Source organism: Pelecanus crispus, chromosome 14, assembly GCF_030463565.1.
Source record: "Pelecanus crispus isolate bPelCri1 chromosome 14, bPelCri1.pri, whole genome shotgun sequence".
NCBI lineage: Eukaryota > Metazoa > Chordata > Aves > Pelecaniformes > Pelecanidae > Pelecanus > Pelecanus crispus.
Window position 1 is genome coordinate 16,874,519 of NC_134656.1, and position 17,438 is coordinate 16,891,956.

Genomic DNA, 17,438 nt, shown 5'->3' on the forward strand with positions numbered 1-17,438 from the left:
GGCCGACGAGGAGGAGGAGGAGGAGGAGGAGGAGGAGGAGGAGAAGGCGGCAGCGGCCCCGAGCGCGCTTTAAGTAGAGGCGGCGCCGCCGGCTGCGTGGGGCGGGGCCGGGCCGCGGCGGCGCGGCGCGATGGCGCCCGGCCGCTGCCGGCCTCAGGGGCACCCGGCCGCCCCGCGCCCCTCCGGCCGCCCCTCCCCGGCCGTCCCCTGGCTCCCGGGGCCCGGCCGGCCGCGGATCGGCCTCCCCCGCGGCCAGAGGGGGCCCCGGGCGCCTGGGCCGTCCCCAGAAGCTGCCCCTCCGCGCCCCCCCAGTACCGCGGCGGGCTCCAGAGGCCGCCCCTGCCCCCGGAGCCCGGCCCCGCACCCGCGCCAGGCAGGCCCTGCCGCCCCCCGCCACCGCTGCCAGGACAGGCCCCGGGCCCCAGGGCCGGGCCGGGCCATGGAGCCGCTGTGGGCGCCGAGCAGGCGGCAGGCCCCGGCCCGCTCTCCTGGGAGGTTCCGCGGGCGATGCCACGAGTGTGCGGGGCAGGCGGTGACTCCGTGGCGTACGGGGCCTGTCGGGGTTCAGCCCCAGCCCCAGCTCAGCACCACGCAGCCATCGCTCACCCCCCTGCTCCTACCCATGGGATGGGGGAGAGAATCGGAGGAGTAAGGGTGACAAACACTCCTGGGGTGAGATAAGAACAGTTTAATAATTGAAATAAAGTAAAATAATAATAATAACAATATAATAATAATAGTAATAATGATATACGAAGCAAGTGATGCCCAATGCAATTGCTCCCCACCCGCCGACCGATGCCCAGCCAGTTCCCGAGCAGCGATCGCTGCTCCCCAGCCAACCCCCCCAGTTTCCATACTGCCCATGACGCCGTATGGTATGGAATGGCCCTTGGGGCAGTTGGGATCAACTATTCTGGCTGTGCCCCCTCCCAGCTTCTTGTGCCCCTGGCAGAGCAGGGGAAGCTGAAAAGTCCTCGACTGGCATAAGCAGCACTGAGCAACAACTAAAAACATCAGCGTGTTATCAACATTCTTCTCTTGCTAAATCCAAACCACAGCGCTGTGCCTGCTACTAGGAAGAAAATTAACTCTATCCCAGCCGAAGCCAGGACAGGGCCCCGCCACGGCGGGGCCGGGGGCAGCGAACAGCTCGGGCAGGCCTGGCAGGGCCGAGGCGCAGCGTGAGGCGCGCCATGCCCGGACCTTGGACTTGGCTGCGGCCTGTTCCACCTGCCAGCCTGCAGCCGGCTCGCCAGGTGCAGGGCAGGAACAGCGCGGGCAGGCCCGCCGGACCTTGCCCCCGGCCGCAGCCAATGCCCGCCGCACAGGCAGGAGGCAGAGCCCTGCTTCAGCCTTGCCCAGGGGTCACGCACGCAGTCGCTCCTTCTTTAACGTCTGAAATACGTTTTTCATAAGCCTCAGTCATGAACTGGGGCGAACTTCACAACCAGGGTGTTAAGACACCGCTTATCTGTGAAATACTTAAAAGTGAAGATTGCCTCATACTTCCCCATAAATTCCCACTGAATTATTTTGCAAAGCTTGAAAGAATTCTCACTGCAGACTTCACCCCGACACCCCAGCTCCCAGTGCTCCCCGTAAATGAGGCTCGGTATTTGTTACCTGAGCAGCAGCTGATCTTCAGGGACCAGTTCTACAGTCAACAGCGCACACAGACAGAAGTCCCGGTAGGAAACCCGTAGCCCTACAGCCAGCAGACGTGCAAGTGGTAGCGTTTGTGTCTGATATTCGGAGTGCTGCAGGCCGTTTGTGTCTGATATTCGGAGCGCTGCAGGCGCACTGGCACACCTGGTACCATGCCAAGCAGTTCTGTAAATCGAAAGATGCCCAAAGCAGCAGCATGTCCGTTCCCCTGGGACAGGTTCATCTAAGTCAGTCATGCTGTCATCGGCTTGCGTCACCAACAACCTTTTTGTCACAGCTCAAATGCGCTGGCTCGCGGCAGCAGGACAGGAGTTCGGGCTTTGGCAGTTCCCCGCCTGCTCGTCCGAGACCCCAAGGTTGTGTCGCCGGCAGATCGCAGTTTCCGCATGCTCCTGCACGCCTGCCGCTGCCGACGGGGCAGACAGGGGACTCCCCGACAGCCCTTTGTTATACGGTGTGACCTAAGGGCAACGAAATGCTCCAAACGTGCCGCGCGTTAGGTGGCAGCCCGCAGCCTCCCTAGCTAACCTGATCGTCGTTTTGTCAGTCATGGTCAACGTCTTTATAGAATCATAGAATCATAGAATCATCTAGGTTGGAAAAGACCTTTAAGATCATCCAGTCCAACCATTAACCTACACTACCAAGCCCACTCTAGACTAATCAAGGGTAGACCAGACTAAACCATATCCCGAAGTGCCACATCTACCCGTTTTTTAAACGCCTCCAGGGATGGGGACTCCACCACCTCTCTGGGCAGCCTGTTATGCGCTAACCCACAGCAACCCCTACACATAAAACGTCAGTCCCAAATTAATGGGCAAGGCCAGAACAAAGACACCGTTTCATGTAACTCCCACTAGTTTCTGCTCAAGGCGTGCTTCCCTGTGAAGGCTGAAGGGGACCAGCACCTGACTGCAGCTGAGCCAAGGGGTGGGCGGCGGGAGCTGGCAGGATTTATTAAATTAGGACAGATCAGCTCCACCTAGCGTGAAGGTGGTCCAAGGCTTGTCAAAATACTCTCAGTCGCTTATAACCGCATAAGGAGTGCTTAAAGACAAGTCATGCTGGCAGCACGGTTTGCCCTGACCTGATTTAGGAGATTAACACCTCATAGTGCTGTATGATACTGCATCTTAACGTGTACGTAGCCAGTGCCTTGACTACGCATATACACCCCGGTCCTTTCACTGTTGCTGGCACTGGTGGATTTGGGACACCAGGTGACACAAGATAGGCACAAAATGGAGGGACTAGGATGTAGCGAAGAAGGAACCGGAAAAAGAACAGAAAAGTACAAAAACCCACTACCTAACAGAGTACATGGAACAATAACAGGATGTTATTCATGTTATACATCCTGTGACTGTTACATTTACTGTAGTTGTTCAAGTAGGGAAGTTCTGGGTTGTAAATTTAAATATCTCACAATCACTGAAAAGCTGTGAAACTCAGGGAAAAAAAAAGCTTTTTTAAAAAAAATGAGAATGCGACATTTCTTCAGAACTATATTTAAAAAAAGATTGGGCTTACTGGCGTGGCTAGGAAATAGTGTAGATTTCAAGACCAGGAGAAAACATCAGTCTGAGCTTCTGTATAACACAGGTGATGCTTCACACAGGTACTCCATACAAAGCCAGTCTGTTGCTTGACTGGGGCAATTTAGATGTTATATACATTATAAGAAGGATTTTGTGCAATCTGATTCCTTGTTTTATAAAAAGAATGCCAGTGATTCAACGGGATTCTCACTTGACAGTGCACTGGGAGTACCTGTGCTGAGTGTGAATTAGAGATCTACAGCAAATGAGGCCGTCCACAGGGCTTCATTTGTCACAGCAGGTAGAAGATGGGTATCGAAGAGTGGCAAGAACGGTCTGACAATAAACGCAGTACTGTGGGAGCATGGAGAGCTGGGTTCTATCCCTAGCGTAGCACATCATCCCCTTGTGCTGGCTCTGTCCCTTCGGACAGGCTTTGCATGAGTGATCCCTAATTGCATACTCGTTTTCTAGGTGCCCATGGCAAGCATCCTCTGCTCTTTCCTATTCTTTGACCAATGTTCTGCCAGGCTGCGTGGACTGAAGTCCCGAGTGCATCACTGACCTTAGAAAAAGCAGCACAATGCCAAATACTCTGACAAAAAAAAAAACCCTGCATGTCCCAAAGTGGTACCCACAAATAATGAGAACATTTGATTGAACATTCTGTACCTCAGCTCACCCTTACCCATAAACTGCAGACGATGATTTCACTTTCCCACAAACTTATATACACAATGCAAAAATAAATTCCTTTCTGCCTGTGAAGCACTATGATATTGTGGTGGCAGCTTTCAGGAGCACCCTGAATTAGGAAACTAATGTTGTTCTACCCTGCACAGCGGTTTGATGAGGAGTGAAGAAGAATCCCCATAATGAATGATGCAGACGAAAGAGGTGCTGCCTAACTCCTGTTCCAGCTAGCGCAAGCCACTCTGGGCAGCGAGGCAGGTACAGTGCTTCATGATCCAGTTAGATCGTATCATGGCAAATGTCACAAGGTGCCTAATGAAGGTCGTAACAGTGATGCCATCGCCGGCATCTTCCAAGTGCTTTGCTCTTACCGCTTGTGATGGCCCCAGCCAGCAGCTGAAGGTTGCAGCAGCCTTCTTGCATGCACGCTGGATGACTCACACTGCGAATTTAGCTTAGCAGGGGTCCCATGTGGACTACAGCCCTTGTTGCCTTAAATTGGCGTTTAATATAGTGCTGTTACGGGCAGCATAGATGTCCTGGTTTCAGCTGGGATAGAGTTAATTTTCTTCCTAGTAGCAGGCATAGTGCTGTGTTTTGGATTTAGCAGGAGAAGAATGTTAACACACCGATGGTTTAGTTGTTGCTCAGTGCTGCTTATGCCAGTCAAGGACTTTTCAGCTTCCCATGCTCTGCCAGGTGCACAAGAAACTGGGAGGGGGCACAGCCAGAAGAGTTGATCTAAACTGACCAAAGGGCCATTCCATACCATGTAACGTCATGCTCAGTATAGAAACTGGGGGGGGGTTGGCGGGGGAGCAGCGATCGCTGCTCGGGAACTGGCTGGGTATCGGTCGGCGGGTGGTGAGCAATTGCATTGGGCATCACTTGCTTTGTATATCATTATTATTATTATTTTATTGTTACTACTATCATTACTATTTTACTTTATTTCAATTACTAAACTGTTCTTATCTCACCCCAGGAGTGTTTCTCACTCTTACTCCTCCGATTCTCTCCCCCATCCCATCGGGGCAGGGACAGTGAGCGATGGCTGCGTGGTGCTGAGCTGCTGGCTGGGGCTAAACCACGACAATAGACATACACTTACAGTACTCGCAAATGTGTTACAGCTCATGCCGCACGTAAACTCTCCCCACCTGCCTCAAGCATAAACTCTGAGACGTGTTGCCTCGTGTTTTTGCACAAAGTCCTTCACAACGCGATTTCCCACTCGCTGTCGTCTTGTGCAGCAGTACAGAATAGCACCACTGGGGATCTTGTTCAATGAATGCTGTCTCAATCCACAGCAACATTTATATTACTGTAGCAAGCACCAGCATTATGATGATAATACCATTTGCCCCAGCGATATTGAATTCAACACATTCCAGATTCACCGCAGCTAACTTTGTCCTCCTCTCTCCTCAGGAAAGAGACTTTGCTGTACGGGGTCCTGATCTGGTGTTGATGGAACCATCCACTTCCCATCGTTAACTGCCCAACAGAGGGCAGAGAGCGCCTTCGTTTTGACTTCCCCGCGGACGAGGACTACCAACGTTTAAGTAAGAGTTTGATATGACCAAGTTGGTGCCTTTTGGGAGGCGTACGGTTAGTCCAAGGGTTAAAAGGAGGCTGGTTTTGTCGCAAGAACACTAGAAATGATTTACTTGTGAACATGCTGTCTGTACACCCAGTGCAAGCATGAACTGAAGCAAGAGCTGGAAGATAATAAAGGAACTAGCATGAAGGGAGGTTTGAGCTAATTTTACTTCTTGCCCCTTATTTTCCTTATACCCCCAACAAGAGAAGAAGCACCAGGTTTTGTTTCTTAGAGGATCCCCGGGCCCAGCCTGTTGCACAAGAGGCTGGTTCAGTCCCTGAGAGCCCGAGGCTCTGGGTTGCTGGTAAGTCAATACAACATCATCTTCTCCTCCCTCTCACAGTCATAGCAAGCATGAGCATAACACGAACTGAGGACCAAGCCCCGAGCCTTGTAGAGCAAGTTTAACCAAGTAAATTCTCCCTTAATCCAGTCTGGGAAATCATGAGCACTGCACCTGGTATGTTAATGGCATGCGATGGGACTGGTACAGCAACCTTCCTGCCCCTTGCTGTTACTTACCTTAAGGTTGCAATTCAGCTGCCCAGTTACTTAGTGCACACTGAGCAGAAGAAAGGCTGGAGGAAATAAACGGCGTGAATGCATGAACAAGGTCACTACTCAGCAAGGGATATTCAAAGCCTGGGCCTGTTAGCTTCCTTGCAGTGCAAGACTGGAGGTTTGGTTCAGAGTTCTTGTGCAGAAGTGTAACGCTGCAGCTCCAAGGGACGGACGGACTTAGTGAAATGCACAACTTGACCTGCTCAAAGGATTGATAGCTTGGGTGGTTTTGTTCTTTTTAGTGGAGGGCATTGGGGTATCCTGGTACGAGGGACTACACAAGGTAAAGAAGGAACAGACCCCTGAAGCTGATAAAGACTTTTAAAGAACTCACAATGGAAACCAGTTCATTAGCTTAATTTGGCTTTGGATCAAGCCCCAGGTATTTCCATCGAACCTTCTCCCTTTGTAATAGTTTTGACATTACATAGCTTTTTCTCAGCATCTGTTCAGCTCTGAAACGCAAGCTGATTTATACCAGAGCAATTTGCAAGGAGGTAAACCGCTCAGGGGATGAGTCAGCCTTTCTGATGTAGATAATTTACAACTGTATAAATGAGGGAGGTTATCAGGGTGGGACAGGAATAAACCTGGGTCTAAACAAGACAAAGGCTCCCTCTCTACTAGCACCTCCATTTCAAAAACTCTTCTCAGAGAGCCTGGCGGAAGCAGGCATCCAACTCACGCTGACACTGAGCAAACGCGTGTGTTCCCGTCCCTTAATGTCCTGGGTGCAGCATCCAGGGAGCAAAGCCGTAACTGGGGTGCAAGAGGTGCCCGTGGGCACCCTGCCTATCTGCCGTGCTGCCTCACCACGGGCCCAGCTGGCCTGAAGGCTGCTGGCAAGGTCTCTGTGTAGACAAGAACTGGACAGAGCCGTCCGTTAAAAAAATGCGTGGCGCGTTCCACGTATCCCAGCACCAGCATGTCGTGTCTTTTCCTGAAAACTCCCCAGCAGATTTACGGTTCTTCAGTCCCAGGGAAAAATAACGTTCAGCCTTTTGCACAGGGAAGAGAGGAACAATTTTCCCAGTATCTTGTCCTTCCTTTAAAACATCTACGCATCCTGGTTGTGTCATTTCCGTTCTCAAGACACCTAATCACTCCCTCCCAGTTCTCTGATTATGCACTGTAGAGCAGCTGAGTAATAAAGTACTTAATTAAATAGCCGCATGTCTTTGTTTCACCCTTTAATTAGATTACTTGGAAATAATAATAGTTTCCCACCAACCTGAGGGTTTCGTTCATTCCTTCTCCAGATAACAGGAAGTAATTTATCTTTTCCTCCTGATACTTTTCTGAATCCCAAGTCAACTTAATCAACTCTGATTTTAAAGTCAATTAGAAATAGATACACTCTGACACCACACTATTATCTTCATGAGTGAAATCATGAATTCAGACTCTGATAACAAGGCAGCACAACAAAGATTCTCTTTTTAGGGATGACAATTTCAAGATAAGAAGTCTGATTTTAAAATATGAAGCACTTGCTGCAATAATTGCCTAGTTAACAAAAAGCTCTGGAAGACTTACTTATAAGAAGACTTACTTTATATTTTTTTATAAAGTGCTTTGAAATCCAGTAACGAAAGCTGATGTGAAAACAAGGTATTTCTGCATTTGTAAATCAACAGCTTTACAAAGTGTTCACTGTGTAAACACTTCAGACAGAAGTGTTAAGCCACTGTTAAAGATTTAAGATAGCTTCACAGCTAAAGGATGCGGATGGCATCTGATGACTATGCAACAGTCATGGTGTGATATTTGCTTGGGGCTGTGTCTAGCCCAAAGCGGGTAAGCATTCACACTATCAAAATTGCTTCCATGGAGAGATGGTCACTGTGGTCTCTTCGGTACCAGGACCAGCTTTATGTTGTCAACTTACATAGCGCCAGCGGACTGAGGTCCTAAAATGAAGGTGGACAAAAACCTCAGGAAACTCAACAAAGACAAATGCGGGTGGTCAAAGATAGTTCTGTGTCTGGGAGGGAGTAACCCCAGTTCAGCAGGACGTGGGGTCAACTGCCTAGAAAGCAATTTGGTGGAAGAGGTGGTGGGGTCCTGGTAAACAAGTTGAGTGGGAGTCCACCGCCTGCCCCTTATTCCGCAGAATAATAAGGGTGTTGGGTGCTTCTGTTACGCAGCCTAGTCCCAGCCCTCTAGCTGAGGGAGCCTAGGGCTTTGAGGTATCAGAGAGCAGTCTCCATTTACAGACCCCTGCTCAAAAATCTGATAGAATTGCAATATTTTAACGATCCTGCAGTATTTTTTTATTACCACATGAAAGATTCAAACATGGAGGCGATTTACACAACTCTGCCACACAGACCCTTATCCTCAGTGGTTTCCCAGTCAGATCCCAGCACCAACAGCACTAACTTAGCGTGCTAGTTCTGGCTGCGATGACACAGTTAAGACCGCGTTAGTGATTTGAATATTGTTACTTACGATAGCCCAACTGAGAATAAATGCTATACATATTTTGCCACAAGAAACAATCTCTGTCCCGGTGACCTTGAAATCTGGACTGGACAGAGAAAGAACAGAAAACATATCATGAATATTATTAAATATTATCTCTCAGCAATTAACTCCCAGAAGCACTGCTTGACCATATCAAACCTAGGATATCTGAAAAGCTATAAAGCCTACACAGTTTTCCTAAAAAGCCATTGTACTAGATCATCCTGCACAGTTGTATCAAATGTTCCTAATCTGTTGGGGTTCTTACTTGTCAATAGACAGTTATGACAGGGAACAGCAAGAAAATTTCATCCTGTGTATCTTGTAGTTATAGAAAGTGTAGGGAAAAAGAAAATTATCAAGTAGTCTCCTCCTTTCCCCAAATAAGCAAACAAAAGAAAGGTAAAATCTTGCATACATAGCTCTTCTGCCACTCAATTATATTCATCCGTGCTTGCCACATTGTTCTGGCATTAATTCATTATTTGTTGTTCCAGTTTGCTGAGAGGCCATGATTTTTAACAGGGGAAAATGATCTCTGAAAGAGTGTGAATGTGAAGATTGTTCTACGTTGATGCAGGAGAGAGAAATTTCTGTTAAGCAAGGCTTGCAGAACTCATTTTTATTGTTATTAATGTGAATGGACCGTTTAAATACGGAACTGTAAATATATGTGTATGCAGTCAAACATCTGTAAAGGCATGTAAAGACTTAAAGGCGCGTAAAAAAGCTTCAGAGAAAAAAAAAAAAAACCAACTCCAGAACTTATTTCAGCTGTTCAGTTTGGTTCTTATACTGGTCTGTAACCTTGGCTTCAAACTTGCTTCCCAGGGACGCGCACCTTTCTGGCAAAGCCACACAATTCTGACTTTTCAGTACTCACAGGCTCTGACTAAGCAGCATATATTGTTCCGAGCCGGAATTAAAGTGATTCCTGTGCTTGAAGTTATGTGCTTGAAGTTATACCTTGGTCAATCATGACCACAGATGGCTAATTGGCATTGAAACATGCATGTTGTTCTGTTAGGGGAAAACAATTTGAGTCGTTTTCTTGCTTAGGCCTCATCAACAGAAACGCTCACTTAATTGTAGCTGTGGGATCTTTCTTATTGGAGTTTACGCGTGAAGTAGGGAAGACAACACGGGTTTTTACATTCCTACCAGTCGTGAGAAAGTGCTAAACTTTGCCCTTGTAAAGTATGTAATTTTCCTGAAAAATTAGTGAGGATATTCTCCCACTCTTTGAAAACGAAGGAGTCTTTTCTCTGATTTCAGTGCATGGAAACTGAACTCTCTCTCGTTCCTCACTGTCAAAAGAGGAGGTGCGTTGTCATTTCCATGTATTCACTTACACAAGAGCGCGTTCTGGTTAAGAAAAAATACACTTGAAACAAGGAAGGTTTGATGTAAAGGTTAAGCAGTATCAATAGCTTAAGTATCTGCAGTGGAGACATTAAAACCGCAAAACCTTAATTGCGTGTGTCACAAAGCCTGCACTGCCGCCAGCGGTGTCCCAGTTGCTTGACTGGTAGAAACCGGGATTACGCGCTAGGTCCCTTTGCGCCGTCAGAAATTTCCAGTTATTAGTGTTCCTGTGGCAACCCAGCGCCGTGGAGGGCCACAGGTTCGTTAGGGTATTCGGGCAACTTCAGAGGACCGTGAGCCTGGCCCGCAGGGTTGCCCTGATGACCAACCATTTTTGCTGTAGTGTGAGTGTACGTATATATAAACACTGTACTCGGCGCTGGTGGGGCCGCACCTCGAATGCCGTGTCCATTTTTGGGCCCCTCACTACAATTTTTAGTCTGGTCTACCCTTGATTGGTTTAGAGTAGACTTGGTAGTGTTAGGTTAATGGTTGGACTGGATGATCTTAAAGGTCTTTTCCAACCTAAACGATTCGATGATTCTATGATTCTAAGAAGGACATTGGGGTGCTGGAGCGTGGCCAGAGAAGGGCAGCGAAGCTGGGGAAGGGTCTGGAGCACAGGGCTGGTGGGGAGCGGCTGAGGGAGCTGGGGGTGTTCAGCCTGGAGAAGAGGAGGCTGAGGGGAGACCTCATCGCTCTCTACAACTACCTGAAAGGAGGTTGTAGTGAGGTGGGTGTTGGTCTCTTCTCCCACGAAGTTAGTGATAGGATGAGAGGAAATGGGCTCAAGCTGCACCAGGGGAAGTTTAGATTGGGTATTAGGAGAAATTTCTTTACGGAAAGGGTAGTCAAGCATTGGAACAGGCTGCCCAGAGAGGTGGTGGGGTCACCATCCCTGGAGGGGTTCAAAAAATGGGTAGATGTGGCACTTGGGGACATGGTTTAGTCTGGTCTACCCTTGATTGGTTTAGAGTGGACTTGGTAGTGTAGGTTAATGGTTGGACTGGATGGTCTTAAAGGTCTTTTCCAACCTAAACGATTCGATGATTCTATGATTCTAAGAAGGACATTGGGGTGCTGGAGCGTGGCCAGAGAAGGGCAGCGGAGCTGGGGCAGGGTCTGGAGCACAGGGCTGGTGGGGAGCGGCTGAGGGAGCTGGGGGTGTTCAGCCTGGAGAAGAGGAGGCTGAGGGGAGACCTGATCGCTCTCTGCAACTGCCTGACAGGAGGGTGTAGCGAGGTGGGTGTTGGTCTCTTCTCCCAAGTAGTTAGCGATAGGATGAGAGGAAATGGGCTCAAGCTGCGCCAGGGGAGGTTTAGATTGGGTATTAGGAGAAATTTCTTTACGGAAAGGGTGGTCAAGCATTGGAACAGGCTGCCCAGAGAGGTGGTGGAGTCCCCATCCCTGGAAGTGTTCAAAAAACGGGCAGAGGTGGCACTTGGGGACATGGTTCAGTCTGGTCTAGCCTTGATTGGCTTAGTGTGGACTTGGTAGTGTAGGTTAATGGTTGGACTGGATGACCTTAAAGGTCTTTTCCAACCTAAACGACTCAAGGATTCTGTATTTCGACAGTCTGTGGGTGTGTATGCGCGGACGGTTCTCGCCAGGGCCCTGGCCCGGAAGGCTGCGGCGGGAGGCGCGGGCATGGCCGGGCCCAGCGGCTGCCTCTGCTGCGGGCAGCCCCACCAGCGCACGGGCCTGGCTGGCAACCGAGTGCTGCCGCCGGGCGATCGCATCCGCCGCGGGCCCCGGCCCCGCCACCGCCACCGCGGCCCCGGCCACACCGCAGGGCGAGCAGCGGGGCCGAGCCCCCCGCGCCGGGCCCGCCCCGTCCCTCCGGGCCGCCGGGAGCATGCGCGGTGCCGGCGCGGAGCTCGCCGGGAATCGTAGGCGCCGGGCGCCGCTCAGGGCCTCGGCGCCTGCGCAGATCGCGCCCGACTTTGTGAAGTCGCTGCCTCAGGTCGGGCGGGGAGCGGCTGCCATCTTGGCCGAGGGACGGAGGAGCTGCTACGCCGCCGTGCCCGGTGAGGGGAGCGGGGCTCCGCGCCGCGGGCAGGGCGGAAGGGAGGAGGCGGCGGTAGCGGTGGGGACGGGCGGGTCGCGGCGCGGCGGCCCCGCCGCTCTCCTCAGCTGCGGGCGGCCGTGGCGTGGAGGCGGGGGGCGCGGGGGACCCCGGCGGGCGTAGGCCTGGCTTCTTGAGGGGCTTCTCGCCCCCGGGAGGGCCCCGCTGAGGGAGGCCCCCGCGCCGCGCCGCCTCCCCGGGCCCCGGCGGGGGCAGCTCTCGGGCCGGGGGCCGGGCTGGGACGGCGGCGTCGTTCCTTGGACGGGGCGGCGGTGCCGGGACCCCGGCGCTCCCCTGCGAGGGCTGCCCGGCCCCGCCGCCCCTTCTCCGGCGCTGCCGCCCTGCGCTGCCGAGCCCTGTCCCGCCCCGGCTGCTGGGGGCACCTGCCCGGCTCCCGCTCCCCCAGCTCCGCGGCGCTGCCCGAGTCTTCCCGGCGCTGTGAGCCTCCCCTCCCCGGTGGGACCCTGCCATCCTGTGCAGGCTCCTGGCCTCGGAGACCAGCCTCTAAACCCTCGCCCTCCTAGGGCCCGGGGGATTCGCTCCCGTCGGAGGCTTTGCCTTCCGGCAGTCCGTAGCACAGCCCTCTTTCCAGCCTTTGCATTTAGCCCTCTCTAAGATTTTAGCGTCCCCTCCGCCCTGGGGTCCCCTTCCAGGTGAGGCTGCTGCAGCCGCTGTGCGAGGCTTCGCTGCCTTTGTCTTGCCAGGGTACAGCCGTGCCTGGAAGTAATGTTTCCCAGCGATAAAGCATGCCTGTAGCTGGAGGTTTGTACTGAACTGTGGTCCCTCTTGTAAACACAGCAGAATGGCAATGCTGGTGCCACTGCTTTATTTTGGAAACACGTACAAGTTCTAGCTGCGTTAACACTCCCGCTTCCAAACAGCGTGTCTTTGACCTTGTGTGGCAATAGTATGCAGATAAAAGCAGAAGAGGGTGTTAGAGGGTGCCTTTACCTAACTGGCTTTGATATCCAAGAATTCAGCATCTTTTAATAGCTGTAATTTGTGATGTTAAATTGACAAAAGAACTTCAGGTCTGTGTGTGATGCAGAGAGAAGGGCAGGTGTAGCAGTTGGGGTATCTGTTGTCATTTGTGTGGCATCCTTTATCCTTGAAGCTTCAGAAAATATCCCCAGCAAAACTTACCTATATAGCTTAGTTGGAATTGAAGAAATCGGAAACCAGGGTATCTTTAGACCATCTTTTCCCCATATATTACTGCTTATTTCAGTGAGTTTCTCATTGTTTTGTGTGGTCTCTGCTACCCTGCCACTCATTCTTTTCAAAGAGAAAAGGAGAGCAATCCGGAGCGATGTTTGTAAGACCACTGACATTCTGTGTTGAGAGAATGACAGTAGATCCAGCTAGTGCTTGCTTGTATTTACCTGAAAAAAGGCATAGATGTTTCGGAATGAAACATGAACTGCAAGCTGTCTTTGGTTCTGAGGTTTTTAATGCTTTAAAAAAAAAAATCTTATTTGAAAAACCAAATTTAAATTCTTTTCTCTCTTCTTACAGCGAAAGTCCAAAGCAGTTCTAATTTAACTACAGTTACATTGCTCTTTGCTATGGCCACTTAAATCTGAACTTGGCCTAGTGTGCATTCTTAGTTGTGGTTTGGCTGAGAGTTTTAATCACTACATTGACTGCGCTCACCTGCAAGCGATCACTGCAGTAATATGTAGCATTCTGACCCAAAGTGAATTTTCTTGTCTTTGAAACAAAGAACTGATACAGTACATGTGAAAGATGATGTTGCAGTGGAAAATAACTGAGACTTCTGAGTGCTAACTTTGAAAGCTCCTTACAGATTAAACAGTTATTTTGGGGCTTAAGAGAGATTGAGAGAAGATTATTTATATGAATTTATTAGTTAAGCAGCATCACCTCATTTTCTTCCCTCAGTTTTCTCTCCCTTTTTGAAGTTTTTTTTCTTCTGTGGTAAAACAGACCTGAAATACAAAGTTGTCTTGTTTCATTTCTAAATTTCAGAATCATTCGAGGAAGTTAACTACAGAGTAAATAAGCCAATATGTTTCATGAGAAATGTACAAAATTAATTTTTTTTCTATTTTACAGCATATACAGTAGATAAATGGCTTCTTAACAGCATGGTAGCATCTAAACAAACATCTTTTGTAAATTTAAGTGGCTTAAACAAAGTGGTAAACATTCAGCCATAGCAAAGTGCTTTTCATGTTGCAGCAAAACCAATTTGATTTCTGCTTAAAAGCAAGGAAAAGAGTCTACAGGGTTAGAGGAGAAGAAAAACCCCTTGCAAATGGTCATGGTGAAGCTTCTGGGAGTGCTATCGCTGCTGTTTATTTTTAAGCCTTTTTGTTTGGCTGTCCAGTTATGTTCGGGTAATGTTCTAATCTTTGCCAGTCTGCTGTACTTATATGTAATTGAGGGAACTACTTTGTGCCCTTACACCTGCGGAAAGCGAATACCTGTGCATAACCTGGAGGAGAGTATTTGCCTCAGTTGCTTACTGTAACCGTACTTTGCCCAACTATAGAAGTGCTTTGAAGTATGTGCTCACCTCAGAAGACAAAGTAGACAAGCCATGATTATAGTCTAGCTTGGGAGTATTTTGTTTTTCTAGTTACTTACTTTTTACTGTCTCATAAATTGAGTATTTTTAAAGGTTTTAGGCAACCCTTCTTGGGCTTGGTTTGACTGTTACCTGAGCTAATTCTGTGTCCACATTTTGGAGAGGGAAAGGTAGTTTTTCTTCTTGATCCCTCTCATCTGAAGGATAAAGCAGTAAGAACTCGAGCATTTCCTGTAAGTGACTGGCGTTTGGGTTTTACTTACTGTAGTGCAGAGTTGCTGCAGTTGAAGGATTGATCTTTTTCTGTGTAAGAATTGTGAATTACATTTAATAGAAATAAAAGTGTTGTAACAAACTGGGAAAGAGCATTTTAAAGAATTAGGCCCTGTTTCATGTGACCAGTTCTTAAGTTATGCCTGGAATTTCTACTTTTACTATACTGGGGCACAGAACAAACCTCCTGGTAAAACATCAAGGGCAGATATTTTCCCCACCCCCCCCACCCCGAGGAAACACGATGCTAGATCTTGTTACGCTGGTTATTCAAATTGTTTTTTAAAACTTGGCAGTACGTTAATATGCTGTTCTTTTTTTAAAATAAGAAAGTTTTATTACAGTCCTCCCGTTTAGAAACCGATAATGCCTGCCTTCCACCCACCTGCTTGAGCTATTCTGAACGGTGCTGGTAGCAGAGGCCCGTTTCAGTCATGAGCAGAACTACTTACGTGCTTGCGTTTAGATCATTGATTTTGAAGCTCAGAGCTTAGACTCAGATGGTATTGTTGTTGAGCAAGAAAAGGCCTATTCTCTTCAGGTGGATTGTTAAAAGCTTTATTGTCAGGAACCCTGTTTTTAATCAAGAAGTAAAAGTTAGGTGACTTACCTGTTACCCGAAATGGGTGTTGGGTTTTGGATCGGGTAGGTCATGATATGGAAGCTGGAGCTTTCAAGAAGAGGGTCTTAATATCAGCCTCTATAAAATCTTTATGCTCTCTGTTTTCTGTTCTTTATAGGTCTAGCTTTTTGCCAAGGGTAGCCTCTAGACATACTTTTTCTCTCTTAGTATTAGCTAGATACCTGGTAATCTTTTTAAAGTTTAATACTAAGGAAAAGAAAGATCAGTTAAGGTTTAAAGCAATCTTGAGTAGAAAAAGACATAGTACAGACAGGTCTGTAATCTGGTTCTGACTTATTAATTCATTGAATGGATAGCCATTTGCAGTGAAATATCCATCAAGAATATAAAATTTGTGTCTGGGAGCATGTTCATTTACTTAAAAATAAAATGGTCTCCGAGTCCTTCAGTTTCACATGATTGTGATGGAACTTTTGCCTGTGCAAGTCATTGGTGAGTGTTACTGCCCCTTTTAGTTTTGCCTTCTCCAGTACAGTGAAAAAAGCTAAAGACGACTGGATGCTGAGCAAGTTGAAGAGTATGTACGGAGACACGGAAGAGTGGATTGTGTTAATTTTTAACGTGCTTTTTGTCAGTATCAATCCCTAGTGCCTGCTCATATCCCCAGTGCTAGCTGTCTTTTAATTATCTATTAATAATCATTACTCTTGCTTGACAGTTAGAGTGGTCAGATATCCAAATTTGTATTTCTTTGCTGCTGGTTTCATAAACATTTGAATGGATTAAGACCTGTTGCTCCAAATACTGATTTGTACTTTTCTGACACCTTAATTTTTGCTCTGCCAGTGCCATGAGCTGCTCTTCTCTTGATTTATTTGCAAAGCAGCTAGATAGAGTGAGTTCATTCTTTCTAAGGATTCCTCAACTTTAAAGTTGTTTTTTTTACTTTGGCTTGTCAGAGCCCGAATTAACTGACCTTTGGGTCACTCTGATTTAATTCCCCTTCATAGGGCTTGCCTCTGCAAGTGTGTATGTGCCTTGCCTGTATATGTATGTGTGTATTTCCTACTGCTGTAAATATATCATTTCAGAGACTAGATAAAAAATGTGGCGATTAATATATATAAATGTTCGTAAGGTGATAATGTGTTTGGTCTAATCTTGAACCAGGCTTGCTGACTTCTGTGAAAGCGATGAGCTGCATATTTTCACGAGATTTTACCTGAAGTTGAACACACCACCTTTCCTATCTATTCAAGTTAAGGCCTCCTGGGGTGATCCTGCATATCAAGGGCACTTCACTCTATAAAGGAAGTGAGAAAAAAGAAAATACAGGAGCTTGAAAGATAAAAAGTAACAGTGTGACCCTGACTTGTTTTTTGTATAAGGATAGCAAGGCTGCTTCTGTTCTTAAATGTACGCGATTCATTCAGGGCATGTGTTGTCATCAATGATGCCGACTTCAAAGCAGCTTCTTATTCCAGCTGTTTGAAGGGGAATAATGTGTATAATGATAACAGGAAAGAGGGGAGAAATGCTGAAAGTTTGGGAAAACACTCTGACCACCTCACTCTACATTGAAAAAGTTTCTATCGCTATCCAAACTAAATAGCTGTCACCTGTGTTTTCAGGGGTTTTTTTTGCATTGTGCTGTTTAGTAAATACTGGCCATGTGTGACATTTCTGATTCCATTAGATTCATCACCTAAAGATACAGTGGAAAACTTAGGATCAGTGGGCAGTACTTTGGCAGATAATGGGCATATACTCCATTTTGTGCTAGTTAAATTGACTTTACCAGTAAGACGTTAGAATACTTTTTTGACTTTTGCAAACGTGGCGTGTGCTGTATATTAGAATGACCAATTTCCAGAGCAGTGCTGCATTTGTTCAAATTTGCCTGAACCAAATCTAGTTCAGGTCAATGAATGAGCTACCACAAGGCAATGGTGCTCTCGTTCTTCTTTTTGTGCACCCGTCGAATCGGTGTATTTAACCCCTGTTCTGAAATCTAATTGGGGCAAGTGGATTTGCTCTGTGTGGAAACCTGTTGACGTTGCTGGTGGTTT

At 48.1% G+C, this 17,438-nt stretch overlaps 1 protein-coding gene across 3 annotated transcripts in view; it reads left to right on the forward strand.

Annotated features, from left to right (window-relative positions):
* The first annotated feature begins 11,861 nt into the window (after nt 1–11,861).
* The window catches only part of ITCH (itchy E3 ubiquitin protein ligase), a 64,514-nt gene continuing 58,937 nt past the window's right edge, over nt 11,862–17,438 (forward strand). For 2 of the 3 annotated variants that reach the window (XM_075721434.1, XM_075721435.1), the window contains exon 1: nt 11,893–11,924. The gene's annotated coding sequence lies outside the window, so the exon portion shown is untranslated. Of the gene's footprint in view, nt 11,925–17,438 lie in introns of all 3 variants that reach the window. The other variant, XM_075721436.1, reaches the window with a different exon arrangement.